Source organism: Podarcis erhardii (assembly GCF_964252035.2).
Source record: "Podarcis erhardii genome assembly, chromosome: 7".
In the NCBI taxonomy this organism is placed as follows: Eukaryota; Metazoa; Chordata; class Lepidosauria; order Squamata; family Lacertidae; genus Podarcis; species Podarcis erhardii.
The window spans coordinates 47,256,136-47,266,783 of record NC_138511.1 but is presented as its reverse complement, the minus strand read 5'-3'; the positions used below and the strand labels follow the sequence as shown (position 1 = coordinate 47,266,783).

Here is a 10,648-nt window from a genome sequence, read left to right as displayed (position 1 = left end):
AATATAAACACTGTGTTTGATTGTGGCCACATTTTTAACCTACCTGAAGAGAGATGCTGTTGTTTAAAATTAAAGATAATAATTTTGGGGGGAAATAAATAAAAGAATTGTGTGTGTGTGTGTTGATGTTTTCTTAGTCTTCTTAAGCATATTTTTAACTTTAACAGCTTGGAAAATTATGACGTCTAGTGGGGGAAAATACGAAGGATCAATAAAATAGTATCAAAATACATTTTAGTCATCATCTTGTGAGCTGGTACATTTGGATATGAGCATTTTGATATGCAGTACTTACGTTTATAATTTATTTTATTATATTTTTAATACATAACAGCATTTAATTTTGTATCATCAATGCCATTCCTTACATATGCTACATATTTGAAATAAGTCTCTCATATATATATATATATATATTTGCTTTCGTAGATTTTCACGGGTACAGGAATGCAGGTTTTGGTGTCCTCGGGTGTCTTCCCGTGTAAAAGTTGGGGTGTCTAGGCGACGTTTCGACGAGGTCTCACTCGTCATCTTCAGGCTGGTGCTTTCGGCTTCTTGTTACTGGAACAGAGCAGGATCTCAGTGTTTGAGTTCCTATAAATACTGTAGAGGGGGTGTGGTGTATAGCCTCCACCAGGCTGTGGTGTATAGCCTCCACACCCCCTGTAGAGGGGGTGTGGTGTATAGCCTGCCCAGAACATTGGAGGCTATACACCACACCCCCTCTACAGTATTTATAGGAACTCAAACACTGAGATCCTGCTCTGTTCCAGTAACAAGAAGCCGAAAGCACCAGCCTGAAGATGACGAGTGAGACCTCGTCGAAACGTCGCCTAGACACCCCAACTTTTACACGGGAAGACACCCGAGGACACCAAAACCCATATATATACACACACACACACACACACACACACACACACACACATAAATATCAATAGACTATATATACACAATAAACAAATAATAAATAGCAAGTACGTCATATTTTGTATTTTCAACCACCTGAAAACCAGCATTTTCATTATCTCCCTGAAGCCCAGGGATGAGGAACATATGGCACCCTCCAGATGTTGCTGGACTCCAGCTGTCATCATCCTCCACCACTGGCCACACTGGCTGAGTCTGGTGGGAACTGGGGTCCACTAACAACTGGAGGAGCACAAGTTTCCCCTCCCTGCTTTAAAGCATTGCAGAAGCAGATGAGCCAGCCCACCCTTCGCTGTTCCAAGTTCTTTTCATACCTATTCCAGCTGACCTCCATTTATTTAGTCTTTCTTTATCATCTCCCTGCATCTAGTTTATTATTGCTAACTCGATCATTGAGATAAAATATTCTAAAAAATTTAGTACATATGTATTTAAATGGAATTTTTCAAGTGGATTTTTTTATTTTTTAAAAAAACACACATTAATGCAGAAACAAGTTTGGGATCAGTGAACAAATATGGAAGTGACACCGACTAGAAATAAACCGATTCATCCGCCTATAAAGACTCTCCTCCCTGCAAGAGAGGGGAGTGGTTGTGGGCAGGAGCCCGAGCTCCGCCCCTAGCAGAGGGCGTTAGCCCCCTGCCTTCACCTCACCTGGCTGGCGCCCACGCCCCTCAGCAGGCATCCAACCAGGTGCCTGAGGGGGGCGTGTTCAGCAGCCTTTTGCTGCGGCGGCAGCCTTCGCCCGGCCTCATTCTTCGGTTTTGGTCGTGGGGCACTTTTGGCAAAGTGCAATATCGAATCTGCCTTCCGCCTCTTACCAGTTCATCCCGGTGACTTTTGGTTGCTGGGCTTTAAATTTCAAGGAAAATACTACGTTGACAAGGCCATGCCAATGGGTTGCGCAGTAGCCTGTTCGGCATTCGAAACTTTCAGCACATTCTTGGACTGGGCCTTGCGTTTTAGGACCAATTCCACTTGCGTCACGCACTACTTGGATGACTTTCTTTTCGTGGGTAAATTTAACACGGGAGAATGCGCCTCCTTGCTTGAGGCCTTCTCAGCTCTGGCCCACGACTTGGGGGTTCCCCTTGCTGCAGGAAAAACCGAGGGACCAGCTACGCGTCTCACATACCTGGGCATCGAATTAGATACAATGGCCCAGTCATCCCGCCTACCCATTGAAAAGATTGATGTCCTTAGAGAAACAATTCGAGATACCCTGAAGCTGAAGAAAATCACCCTTAGACAAATCCAATCCCTATTAGGCCATTTTAACTTCGCTTGCAGGGTAGTTTCCCCTGGTCGCCCCTTCTGCGCCCGTCTAGCCAGGCTGTCAGTTGGCCTCAGACACCCACATCACAGGGTACGTCTTCCCAAGTTGGTTAAGGCCGATCTGGAGGTGTGGATGACATTTTTGGAAAGGTATAATGGGGTATCTCTATGGCAGGATGTTTTAAATTTGTCATCAGACTTCCAGGTACAATCAGACGCAGCGGGGTCTTTAGGCTTTGGCTTGTACTTCAGGGGTCGTTGTTGCGCGCAACGTTGGCCATCGGGATGGCAGGGGCAGGCCATCACACGGGATCTCACCTTTCTTGAGTTTTTTCCCATAGTCGTGGCCATTCACATCTGGACGGAGGAGTTCCGTAATCGCCGCATATGCTTCAGGACCGACAACTTGGCAGTGGTGAACATACTAGCCAGGCAGTCATCTCGGTCTGAGAGGGTCTCCTCCCTCCTGCGGGCCTTCGTTCTCCGGTGCCTTGAGTACAACATAATATTCTCAGCCAAATTTATCCCTGGGGCCACTAATGATATAGCCGACGCCTTGTCTCGGTTTCAGATGTCTCGCTTCCGGTCACTAGCTCCTGGTGCACAACCGTTGCCCGAACCCTTTCCGGAGCACCTGTGGAACGTTGGAGACGCAAAGTGATTCAGGGAGTATTAACGTCTCTCGCACCATCAACTCTCAGGTCTTACAAGAAGGCCTGGTGCGATTTTCTAGGTTTCAGGTTTGGGATATCTGGGCTTTCACATAATGTTCCACCCACCACTGATGATGTCCTTCAGTACCTTTCCCACCTTGATGATTTGGGACGCGCTCCCAAAACCTTAAAGATACATGTAGCAGCAATCAGCTTCTTTTCTAAAGCCACCTTTTCTTCCGACCCGTGTAGTGACTTTCTTATCCGTAGAGCTATTGAAGGTTGGAGCAGGTCACAACCCCCTAGGACCGAGGGCCGCAAGCCAATTTCCTATGGGTTGCTATCTCAGATACGCTTGAAGCTTAGGTCAATTTGCTGGAGCAAGTTTGAGGCCCGCCTCTTTTCCGCGGCGTACGCCATTGCCTTTTTTGGTGCTTTGAGAGTTGGCGAGGTTGTAGTGGAAGCTAGCGCGAGGGGTTCTACGCGCGGCCTTCTTATGGAGGACGTGCAGTTGTCTGAATCGGCTTTGATGGTCAGGATACGCCAGTCCAAAACGGATCAGGCTGGGAAAGGGGTTCTGGTTAAGCTGACAGTGTCGGCGCAACAAGGCCCATGCCCTGTAAAGGACACTAGGCGGTACCTTTACCTTAGACCACCTGGCCCCGGTCCGCTCTTGGTGCACGAGGATGGGTCTCCATTGTTGAGGCACCAGTTCACCAGGGTACTCCGCAAAGCTATTGAGGAGTGTGGCCTATCTCCCCGAGAATATGCGGCGCATTCATTCAGGATCGGTGCCGCAACAACAGCTGCCCACTTGGGCCTGCCCACGGATAGGATAAAGGAAATGGGCCGGTGGAAATCCAACGCGTACAAAAGCTACATACGTTAGAGTGCTCCCCCTGTTGTCCTCCTACTTACCGGTTTTCTCTCTCCTTTCACCCTCAGCTGTGTTCAGGCGACACGTGTGGATTTGCAGCCACAGTATAGTCCATTGGGCCCACGTTCGGGCGGCCAGCCGCGGCCTTGCGCCTAACCTTGGTTTACCACCTGGAGTTCGAGTTTCCTGGTTTTCGAGACGAGGCATGCGCTGGGTCGAGCTGATGCCGTTGTTGTGGGAGAAAGTAGCCGCGTTCGGCCCTCCCGATATCCTGGTCATCCAATTAGGAGAGAACGACTTGACTAGTAGGAGAAGTGTGGACTTGCTAGCGAGCATGAAAAGTGATTTGGATGCGTTCGCTACTTTATGTCCCAGAACGACAGTGTTCTGGCCTTCTATGCTGAAGAGGACTTTTTGGCGCAGAGCGCGAAGCTGTATGGCCATTGAAAAAACCAGGAAACTCGTAAATCGGGCAGTTGCCCGTTGGGTGCGCTTCATGTATGGCCGAGTCATTTATCATGACCGTATCCGTATCGGCGAGCACGCCTTATATCGGAATGACGGGGTGCATCTATCAGACCTGGGGAACGACATCTGGTTAGATAGCGTCATTAATAGCATCCGGGATTGGTTACAGCCGTGAGGGTATTGGCGGCGAGCCTTGCGGCTCGGGTGGCGGTTAGGCATTGGAATAATGTGTTGTGCTGTGTCGAAGAGCTAGGTGTGGCCATCGCCTATGCCTTCAATTTTTAGGGGTATTCCGTTAAAGGAATCTGGCGGTCGTGTATTCTGTCCGATGCCTGCTTGGCGGGAGGCCATGGCACGACCCTCGGTGACATTAGGGGTGAGCCTATAGTTGGATCGGCATCAACTGGCTCCACCTACTGGTGAATAAACCCACTTGTTCAAATCCAATGCCTAAGCCAATACCTTTTCACTGCTGTAATCAATAAAGTTGTGGCCTTTCCTTGCCCATTAACCTTATATCACGTGTCCGTGTGTATTCTTTCCACATTGCGGGGGTCGGGTCCTCGAACCACAACTGTGGTCTCTTATCTAGTGGTGTGACACACGTCCACAGACAGCTGTGATTATACTTTCATCCTAGAAGGCAGACTACATGAGGAAAGATTAAACAAAATGGGTATATTGTAGGGATGGGGAACCTCAGCCTGGAGTCATTTCTGTCTGGCCCTCAAGACTCTCCCCTGGGCCACACCCACATCCCACATCCCACGTCCCATCCCTCACTAAGTTTGCTTTGCAGTCTCCTTTTGTTTACTTTGTTGGAATGGAAGCTTTCCTGATAGAAAACTTAACTTCTCTCTCTCTCTCTCTCTCTCTCTCTCTCTCTCTCGTGTGTGTGTGTGTGTGTGTAGAAACTAGTTTATTGTACAAAGGTAAAATTCACATTCATTGCTGTGCCCCCTTTTGCCCTTTTGTCTACCCACTACTGGTATGTGGCCCCTGCCCAAAAGGCTGAATAAGGTCCCCCACCCTGGTACAGTGAATATAGATGTTCAAAAAATAATAATAATAACATGGTGGGAATAAGTCCTAGTTTGCAAAAGAAAGGCAGGAAGTATGGCGAGCCGGTTGGGACTATGGTCAGACCTCACCTGGAGTACTGTGTCCAGTTCTGGGCACCACAGTTCAAGAAGGACACTGACAAACTGGAACGTGTCCAGAGGAGGGCAACCAAAATGGTCAAAGGCCTAGAAACGATGCCTTATGAAGAACGGCTAAGGGAGCTGGGCATGTTTAGCCTGGAGAAGAGGAGGTTAAGGGGTGATATGATAGCCATGTTCAAATATATAAAAGGATGTCACATAGAGGAGGGAGAAAGGTTGTTTTCTGCTGCTCCAGAGAAGCAGACACGGAGCAATGGTTCCAAACTACAAGAAAAAAGATTCCACCTAAACATTAGGAAGAATTTCCTGACAGTAAGAGCTGTTCGACAGTGGAATTTGCTGCCAAGGAGTGTGGTGGAGTCTCCTTCTTTGGAGGTCTTTAAGCAGAGGCTTGACAACCATATGTCAGGAGTGCTCTGATGGTGTTTCCTGCTTGGCAGGGGGTTGGACTCGATGGCCCTTGTGGTCTCTTCCAACTCTATGATTCTATGATTCTATGATTCTATTCTATGAAGAACATAATGGTCAAGATCCAAAGAAATGAATTACATACCAAATTCTATGCCAAAGAAATGAAATTATTCCCCCTAGCAAGATTTAGAGTTTGGTTTCTCCAAAAAGCAGCTCTCCAAGTTGCATGGCAAAATAGAGTTCTAAATGTCATTTTTAATATGGCACTGGAAACTTTAAATGATAAAAAGTATTTTTTTAAAAAAAATGCCATAAGGAATGTGAAGCTCTCAGGTGCAAATCTTTAGATTCTGGCCAAGGAATGGAAAGGAGGGGCAGAAAATTAAACAAAAGCACTGGAACAAGCATAATGTTACAGTTGTGACTCCACGTGAAAATTTCAAAATTAATTTTCTTGCTGACAGTACCCATCACTGTAATTCACATTAATTTGGGGCATTCGTTTGTCTCAGACTAGCCAATCATGGGAACAAGTGACAGAGCATCATGATTTCCAAAAGAGTAGCAAAATATTAGTCTACATTGCCTGAAGCCTTTTTACAGATTAAACAAACACTGCTATAAATGCTATCTGGGAATCAAGTAGCATGCGTAAAATTCATGGTGGTGATTCTTAAATGAAGCCATTTTCATGCATTTGAAATGATGTCAAACTCTTATACAGGATTACACTAACTCACCTGCAACATGAAATGTACAGCCAATACATTTTTTTATATATATAGTTTAACATCTTCTTCTGGATTGCAATCCCTCCTTAGTTATGTTTCCCAACCAACTCACCCAAAAGCAAGGCACAGATGAATAAAAGGTTATGGACTAATTCAGACAAATATATAAGATAGCATCTTCTTCCACCACTGACTGACCTGTGCAATACATTAAGCAGAAGAGGTCTCGTGCATTGCCCTGGTCATAACAGAGACTAGAAGCATAGGAGCCAATTCCTACGGGCTGAGATCCCTTCAGCTGCCCCATAAAATATTTGAGGAGGCTGCCCCCCCCAAAGGTTTATGGGCATTACCATTCAAATGGTGTCCATGCACCACATCTTGTGATTGATTATGTGGCATGGGGCACCCCTGACTAGGAGGGTGATGGCATGAGACAGTAAATTCTTGGTGTTTGACCCACAACTGCTCACACCCTTCCAAGTGATTTTCAGTCTGCCCCCACTGTAGCAATATTTATGAAAAGGCTACAGACATTTTTATTTGGCCAGGCAATTGATCCATGAAGCAATTTTTTTTTCTGGGGGGTGGGGTGGGGGGCTACAGATACAATGGTCGCTGCCTATCCTATTTGATTTGATTTTGTGGTTCTAGTGTTGTTTTACTGACATATTGTGATTTTACTATTCTTGGTTTCATTGTCCTATGCTCCAGACTGGAGGAAGTTTGGGACAGAAAATATTCAATAAATCTATAAATCTCGAGTTAAGGTTGTTTGTGTTCCACAGTGCTTCTTCCAGAAGAAGTTCTATACTTGCCTGTAAATTTTGTCTGGGATAGGTGACAGAAAATTCTACAATAGGTAGCATGTTGTTCGTAAACCTCCATTCATCTCACAACAGCACTCTTAAACTATTCTAACTGAAACTTTTCTCACATTGTAAATGACATAAACACATTATTGTGAGTTATAAAAGAGCCTGCATGGAGGAACGTTCCAAGATAGGTAAAGATTCTAAAGGGGATGATAAATCGATGGAGAAATGCACAGCACAGTGGAAATTGCTCTTCAGCAATTTGGACCAGAAGGCTAGAAAGATTTTACTCCAAGCAGAGACTTTTATAGCAGTATTAAAGCATGTCCAGCTGTCATTGGATAGCCCCGCTCCTTGTGGCCTCAAAGACAGAGATAACATAGCCTGCCAATTGTGTTAGGTGAGTTTTTCATCCTGAGAGCCACATTCATCATGGGCAAACTCCCAGGGGCTGCATGCCTGTGGTGGGTGGGGCCAGAGGAAAAACTGGGAGGAGCAGCAGACTTGACTCTTTGTAGAGTAGGTCACATGAAAGCCAGACGTTTCTACAGGCACATAACTTCAGCTGCAAGAGGCGCTACATAGTTCAAGGACATATTCCAGCCAGGGAAAAGCAACAAAAGAGGGCTGCAGAGGGACATGGTGTGGGGAGAATCCCAAGAGCCTTACAGAGAGGTTTAGAGGGCTGTATTTATCACAAACACCCCAGTCTGAGGTTCCTCTTCAGCCTTCCAAAGAATGGTTTCCAGTCCTAGCAATGATTTCATTAAAACTTTGGCTAGGTCTCTAAAGATTATGCTTATTCCATGCTACTAGGTGCCAAAATGGGAAGCAGGGGTGTAATACTGGCAACTTTCAAGATGTGTGTCGTTTTGTGTGATTGTGGGCATTTTCCTCCTAGGCATAGATAGTATCAAAACAAGGTTTACTTTCTTTTTCTGTAGTATATACATTTTGAAAAAAAATTGGACATACTCTTCCATATTTAATTGAAACTGCAAGTTCCTGCATTTTCCCTGATACAAGACAATCCTTTATGCATGTAAGGGAGGGGGATATACAAGCCAGGAGGAATGAAAGGCTGGATGAGGGTGTGAACTGAACAGGCCCATGATCACAACTTAAGCCATTACAATCAGAAACGGAAGCACTAATCAATGAGAAGCGGTTTTTGAAAACTCACAAAAGAGAAATAATCAAAACCATTAAAAATGCAATCACTTCCAACTGACTGTGCCTTTGTTTGCCTTTGCTTCTCCCGTTGACCAGGTAGACTGTGTGAGAGAAAGCAGGCAAGTCAACAGACAACAAGGAAGACCCACTCACTGATATCATCTTGCCCAAGTGTTCCCCAAAACCTGAATCTGGCACCAAATTAGACCCCTCCTCTGCTGCCTACCCACTTTTAACTGGCATATAACTCCAGCAGCATAAAAGCAATTTACTTTCCAGACACTGTGCTTGGCCATCTCATTGATTAGAGCTTCCTAATTATTTTCAAGTGATGTTTAATGGAAGAAAATACTTTCAGGATTAGATTTGTCTCATTAGCAACATGTAGCATTTCAATTAAGCCATTCACTGTATCACCAACCATACATTTTTCTCAACCGCTGCTTCTCACTTCAGCCCTCCATTCCATTTTGACCAGCTTCTCATTGCTGTGCTTCTGTGCATTTTAATTGAAGGATTTCTTAAAGCTGGATGGTTTGACACATGTACTTTATGAGATTTTATAAAATAAAAATAAAAAAATAGAGGGGAGAGAGAAAGAGATAAATGCTATTGGAAGCAAAGTGGAAAGAAAAGTCATCTGGAGGTGAGAATAGAAAAAACTGCAGGGGTACGAATGATGCACAGAGCTCTCTAAGGAAAGAAAATTTGTTCATGGTGCACTTCGCAGTGTGAATCATGCTGTTTTTCAGATAAGCTGCAAAATAAAGTTTAGCAGGGCATGTTGTTTTACACATTGATGATGATCTTTAGGGCCGTGTGAACTTTCAGTGCAAACAATCTTCTGGCTTTGATTTGAAAACCTTTCCTTTTATTTTGCTTCGCTGTTGCATAAGATGTACTCCTACCTTTCATTTGGGGATTGATTTATTATTGTAAGATACTCAAGGTCCTGCTTCTTTTCTGAACCCCCACTTTTTGCCCACAGACATTTTCCACACATAATCTTCAATGCCAGCCCTCTTGTAGGCACACCCATCCACATGTTTTGCATCCTTCCACATAGAATGCCTGGAAGAAAATGAAAAGGAATACTTAAATAATTCCCAGGATGATGTGTTCAATATTGCAAGAAAATTAGATGTTTCCTCATTGTAACTTATTTACATTCAAATGTTATTTTTGCCTCTCTAGGCTCAAATGTCCATTCAAGGTCACATACAATATATTGAAACCCATTATTATTATTAATATTTGTTATATTTGCCTATTGTTTTTTACAAAAATCTCAAAGCAACTTCCAGATCATTAACATAGAAAATCCACAACACAGAATAAAACACAATAATAAGGATATTCATCCAGCAAGAATAAAAAGGGCAAATTCTACCCCACTAAAAATAAGCAACCAAAACACACATTGTGGTTGCTAATTCCATTTTTAACATTGGATGTGTTAGGTCATTACCTTCCCTTCTGAAATGGTGGGTGTGTAGAGAGTACAAAAGAGAAAAACAACAGCTGCCAAGATTACAGCTAGAGTATGTAGGAACATAGCAGTCATAGCTGTCAACGTTTCCCTTTTTAAAAGGGAAATTCCCTTATTCTGAATAGGATTCCTCACAAGAAAAGGGAAAAGTGTACAGCTATGATAGCAGTGATGGCTGATCCATTAGGGCAAGTGAGGTGCTTCCCCACCAACATCAGTCTTCCCTCAGCCAACCCCCAGCCCATGCCTTGTTACTTACATCCAGTCCAGGTGGTGACACCGGCTGTCAGATCCCTCCTCTGTAAGTCTCAAAGTTGCAATTAGGCAGGTGTATGGAGAGAAAGAAACAGAATTGTTTGGTTCTGCCTATCAATCACTCTGGATTCACTTCCTGTTGACTTCATTATCTTCTGTCTGACCAGCCTCAGTGGACACCAGCCACCTGTGGAACATAGGAATCTGCCTTATACCAAGTTAGCCAATTGGTCCCTATAGCTCAGTGTTGTCTAGATTGACCAGCAGCAGCCCCCCAGGGTTTCACACTGGGATGTTTCCAGCCCTACCAGGAGATCTCACTGAAAACTGAACCTGGGACCTTCTGTATGCAAAGTAGATGCTTTACCATTGAACCACACCCTTTCTCTGTAGAAAACTGCCTAT

General features: G+C 44.6%; 1 long non-coding RNA gene across 1 annotated transcript in view; it reads right to left on the bottom strand.

Annotated features, from left to right (window-relative positions):
• Positions 1-8,337: 8,337 nt before the first annotated feature.
• LOC309347408 overlaps positions 8,338-10,648 on the bottom strand; it is a 38,199-nt gene continuing 35,888 nt past the window's right edge. The window contains exons 4-5 of the long non-coding RNA XR_014158923.1: positions 10,248-10,430; positions 8,338-9,570 (exon numbers count right to left, since the gene is read on the bottom strand). This is a non-coding gene — a long non-coding RNA (uncharacterized lncRNA). The remainder of the gene's footprint in view (positions 9,571-10,247; positions 10,431-10,648) is intronic.